The sequence below is a fragment of the Sinocyclocheilus anshuiensis genome, unplaced genomic scaffold (assembly GCF_001515605.1).
Source record: "Sinocyclocheilus anshuiensis isolate Anshui unplaced genomic scaffold, SAMN03320099.WGS_v1.1 scaffold1162, whole genome shotgun sequence".
Lineage (NCBI taxonomy): Eukaryota > Metazoa > Chordata > Actinopteri > Cypriniformes > Cyprinidae > Sinocyclocheilus > Sinocyclocheilus anshuiensis.
The window spans coordinates 433,471-439,142 of record NW_015540875.1 but is presented as its reverse complement, the minus strand read 5'-3'; the positions used below and the strand labels follow the sequence as shown (position 1 = coordinate 439,142).

At 35.3% G+C, this 5,672-nt stretch overlaps 1 protein-coding gene across 1 annotated transcript in view; it reads right to left on the bottom strand.

Moving 5' to 3' along the window:
* LOC107688188 (protein FAM110C-like) overlaps positions 1-3,759 on the bottom strand; it is a 14,524-nt gene extending 10,765 nt beyond the window's left edge. The window contains exon 1 of the mRNA XM_016485786.1: positions 3,694-3,759. The gene's annotated coding sequence lies outside the window, so the exon portion shown is untranslated. The remainder of the gene's footprint in view (positions 1-3,693) is intronic.
* Between the last annotated feature and the right edge of the window lie 1,913 nt (positions 3,760-5,672).

Here is a 5,672-nt window from a genome sequence, read left to right as displayed (position 1 = left end):
TTTTATTTATTAATTTATAATAAATTATTATTACTATTATTATTATTATTAGTAGTAGTAGTAGTAGTAATATATACATTATAATAATTTATTAATATTATTTTTATTTTATTTATATTATACGTACCTTAGATTTACTTCCTGGTTAAGTAATTATTAAGATCAAATATTTAAATAAGTTAAATAAATGCAATAAATAATTTCTTTCTGTATGTCAATATGAAAATGTAAGAAGAAATTACTATTATAACATATATATATATATATATATATATATACTGTAAATTTAAATATAGCTGTAAATATAACTATAACTATATATATATATATATTTATTAATTTTTTATAGCATATTTGTGTTCTATTTACTTTCTTGTTAAAAACAATAAAATTAAGTAAATAAATAATTAAAACAAATGACCTCACTATAAATATCTATGAAAAAAATACAATTATTAATATGTACAAATATATATTACTAATTTTAATCAAGATGAATTTACATTTTTCGTTTTAATTCAGATAAATTGCTTGTATTTATATTTGTGATTTTCTTTGGATAAAAGTGCCTGCTAAACGAATAAATGCAAATATTCAAATAGAAACAATAATGATCTATTCCATCAGGCTTTTCTCAACTTAAAGGAAGCATTTATTGCTCGCATATTGCTCTTTCATATCTCAGATTGGTGAGTAAACTATGACAGAAGTTTAATTTTTGAAAGAATCATTCCTTTACTGCTGAACTCAAAAATAAAGCGCAAGCCAGATTCTCGATCACTCGCTTTCTGCCTAAAAAGGCCACGTGATTCCCTGCCATTTCCTCTTGCTTCACAGCCTCCGCTGAACCTGTCAGCTGTCCTCTCTCATTAGCGGCTCGTTGGTCGCAAACAGGCCCAAAGTGCCACAGAAATAGCCCGTAATCTCCCCTCAACACCCCCCACCACCCCAGCAAAGGGAAAGATCAGTGCTAACCGGCCCTGTCAGAACAATGTCTACAGGCCCCTCATGTGCCACGAGAGATTCAGGAGGTCTGATCCGAGCTGGCAGGACGGCAGCGCTACCTAGACGAGCCCAGGACAATTAACGGGACGTGTGACTATCAGCGACCCGCTCCCACAGCTGTCAGGTGTCCCGTGAGTGACACAGCATCGGGATTTGTCCATTTAATATTAATAGTGCAGTGAGTAAATAAATCATGAAGGGAAAAAGACTAGAGGACTACATAGGGAGCGACATGCATGTTACTAGTTTGAGGAACCTTCGGCCTCTAATTAGTAACCCAAGCTTCATGCTGTTAACACGCAGCTGCACATTAGCACTACAGATGCGATTATTTCTTTGGGGGAAATGACTGTTTACGTGATTGCACTCGAGGAGAAAATACACGGCTGAAAGAAGAGCAACATTTGTGCTATAATAAATCAAAACAGCTGTTGCTTTTCCGCCCCGGATGCATAAAAACACTTGAGACTGATGTGGTCACACCGAGATGATAGTGAGAAGCGTGTTCCCTACATAGGGTTCACTTCCAGAGCGGCGTGGGCATCCCTTCAGCCGCTCGTACAGGTCACTGCATGCAGCCCGTGGGCTTCTCTCGTGTGTTTTGAGCGTCCGCCCCAGTGCTGATATAAGTCCTTTCACATTTATTCATCTCAAAGCAGCTCAGATGAGAGATGCAGACAGCTCAGGTCTGCTACAGATCTGATAAAATAGGTCTAGATCTATTATATAAATAATATACGTACATAAAGAGAGAGAGAAAAAATATACATAAGAAATATAAAATATATAATAAAAAAAATAGAATAAAAATAGAAAACAGAGACAATTATTTATACACACACACACACATATAAGAAAAATAAAATCTAATTAAATGTATAAATGTATTAGTATAAATATATATATATAAATTGCATAAAAATAAATTACAAAAAAAAAATACTATATATGAAAAATTGAATATAATAAAATATTATAAAAAAAAAATTAAATGTATTATTATTTATACATATATTCATTGCAGAGGTGTGAAAGTGGTTGTCAACACCTCAGATGAGAGCTGCAGCGATCAGATCTGCTAGTGTCCCAAGGCCTGGTCTGACACTGTTAAAAAGTGTGCATTAAAGCATGCTAGTAACTTTTGGAGCAAACGTTTGGCCATATTTGGGGTCATGATTTGGATCTAATGCATTCAGCAATACTTCAAAGACTTTATTGTAGTTTGCCAGTAGATATTAGACCTCAATATGCATGCACAATGACAGGAAAGGCTGCAGAGGAGCATCATGCTGATGTTTACATTTCTCATGCATCGGCGCGTCAGAGAGATGACACCGCCACAGACACGTGTTTATCCTGTTTTGGGGTTTGGAAGACAATACACCAGTATGAAGAGACCTCACTTATGGTTCAAGGACAGGTGAAATCTCTGTGTTTGGTCTAGTTTTTGAGTGTTTAGACTGGTTCTCAGTGGTTAATACTGCTGACTTTGTGGAAAGTTAGTGCACGGTTTGCCACCTAACCTATAAGCCCTTTCGTGGGGGGTACCCATCCATTTACACATAACTCCAGAAACTTAATGCTATAAATCCATACAAATTAGAAAATACTTAATTAGTAGTAAAACTGTGTCTGTTTGGCTTAGTGGAATTTTGATTAGGCTACTGTATCTGGCGTTTCCAAAAACACATGTGGTCACCGCACTTTCCTTTACTTGGAGTCTGTTCTTTTGTTTAAAGTTTCTCCTACAACACCAAACCAACCATTTAACTCTCTTGCACTGTGTAAACTTCGGGTAATAAACTTACAGAATTTCCTAGTCTAGTGTAAATGAGAGCAGAGGTCATGCATAGCGCATCAACAATTTCCGTTCGGAAAATGTAGTGTTTTGGTCAATACATGCTGCCTACATAGGCTGCTGACTTTTAAGTCAGCATCCTAATTGAACTGTATGAGTGATTTGGTAAATCCTAGTAAGTTCTTCGTTTAATTGAGTGCTCGAATTTATGGGAATTTAGACTCAACCAGTCATTATTATTGCAATTCGGGTTGGTTCCGCTAGAGGCGCAAGAATCGCACACTGTACCTTTAAGAATAAGATTTAAATCTTCAGTTTTAAATAAATAAAATGACATTAAGTAAACGATCAGCCAGACTAAAGAAGATATTACACACACTATATTCACACATATACAGATTTTTTTTTTTAATAAAATAAAATCAATCATTATAATGTAATGTAAAATGTACCCATGTTCTATGCATATGCAAATTTATTAAAGCACCAAAACGTTTAGTTTACAAAACTATCAACATTACTCCATTCATGCAGTTTCAAAACAGTTTCTGTATGGCCATTTCTCATTTACGAGAAAAAAAAACTCTTATATTTACCGCTCTTATAAAAAAACACATAGAACTTACAATTTGTACTTTGCCCCAAAATAGTAGCATATCCACCTAACAAAAAAGCTGCAGTGATATCAATTATTTAGCTTACCGAAAACAAAATGATACATCTCCGATTCATACCCTAAATCCTTAAACTGAACTTAAAATGCGATTAAAAAATTAAAATAAGATCATAAGATCTTTCTAGCTTTAGTAGTTTCAAACTCAAACTTCAAAAGTCGCTAAATGCACATTATGTGATCGGATATTATTCACTAGTGCTCGATTTGCTCTCACCGTGTGTCGTGCTCCGTATCCACATGTGAAAGCTCCGGTAATCTCCGTTAGCTGTTTCGGTGGCGGCTCTCTGGTTTGTGAACTGAGCGCCGGAGGAGCACCGGGAGCATCCCACTACTGTGGGCGGGCAGGTATGAGTGTAAACTGAGCCCCCCACAAACACGACAGCAGAGGGGGGTTGTTTGGGGGATTGACCTGCACAGACAAAATGCTTGAGACATCAGTGTTTAAAGAGGTAGATGTGTATATGTGTTTATCGGCCACATGCATTGTGTGACAAAAATATCAAGCCAGAGATCAAGTTTTCATTTGAGACCGAGATATACGTTTTAACTCTGGTGAATATTTCTCAGGATGAGTTTGTTTTTAAAAGTCGCTTTCAATAGAGACATAAAGGTTTAAGTGGTGACTACAAAATAAAACGTTTCTGAACATTTGCAGCGTTATTGCCCTGAAAAAAGATTGAAGAAGCTGATCTTTTGTGACAATATTTAGCATGATGCCACACTAGGCTATATGTTTTGGATCCTTCTTTAAATAGCCCGTTAAGCTTTTTAGAAATATGTAAACAGTAAATTAAATTATGAACCTAGTTTGAGGACATAATTCATTGAAATCTAGCCAGCTAACAGGGAGCGTTCTCAGAACTTTAGCTAACGTTCTGACAAACGTTCTTCCAGCAACGTTAATAGAACGTTCGTTCAAAGTGATAGTTATTAATGTTCTCAAAATCGCAAAAAACGTTTCTGGGGTTGTTCATGGACCTTTTCCGACTAACGTGTTTCAGAGAACGTTCAAAAGTAACGTATGTTCCCATAATGTTTGCAAAATGATAAAACGGAACGTTCCCTTAATGTTCGTATAACCAAGAAATAACTTCTTTTTTTTTTTTTTTGAACAAACGGAAATAAAGTTTTCATAACTTAATGGGAACATTAAAAACGTTTTTAGAACATATTTTTGGCATCTTTTTGAAGGACAAATATCACATTTCATGCAGTAGGCCTACATTTCACAAAAGAAGTTTGTTAGATTTGAAACGCTAAAACAAAAGATCTAGAGTTGAAAATAGATTTTTAGTGAATCGTGAGTCATTTTCTCTCAAGTTCACACAGATATTATAGAACTTGATAAGAACAGACTTCATATATCAACTAAAAATCACCAAAAACAAACCAAACCAAAAACCATTTTGATTCAAAGTAACTGAGTAAAACTGATAAATAAAAGTGAATGTAGGTCTGAGAAAAGTCTAATGCAATGACATTCAGACATGTCATTGCAAATGACATGTCAATGCAAAAACTGTCCAAATACTTTTCAGCATCACTGTCCATGTCTATATGTGCATATTGTATATTAATGCATCAGCAAAACATCTTAAATCTTAAGATTGTATGGTGGAGGAGTTTGTTTTTTGGCTTCTGTGATTTTGTCAGCATGCAGTCATGGGAAAATTTAATAGGAGAATCAATGAAATTACACTCAGCAATGTGCATCTAATCATTTTCGTTTTGCACAAATTTCACTCCTGGTATGGTGAATAGATAACTGTGAATAAATGGATAACCATGATAAGCTATCAGCACTGGCTCCTCTTGCAGAAAACATTACTCAGAAAGCCTCACGAGCTCAGTGCTGATTTACCGTCTACGTCTGAGTCTGTTATTCACGCAGTAATGAAGAGAGCATTAAGATGAGATTAGTGTTCAATGTTTGGTGAACCTTGGCTCCATAATGTTGTTGTGATGACGGTACAGTGAGCGCCCTGCGGGGGATCGTCAGGAAATCAGGGGTTTGATCTGGAGACACGTCATTAGAGAGACTCTGAAAATAGTGCGTGGATGCATTTACTAATTTCTAGTTCATTATTCATTTCTAATGGAGCATTCACTGCGTTCCATGGTCATTATAGTTAACTAAAACTGAAACCATGAAAAACTCTTGTTACTTCAAATAAAATATAAAAACATGACCTT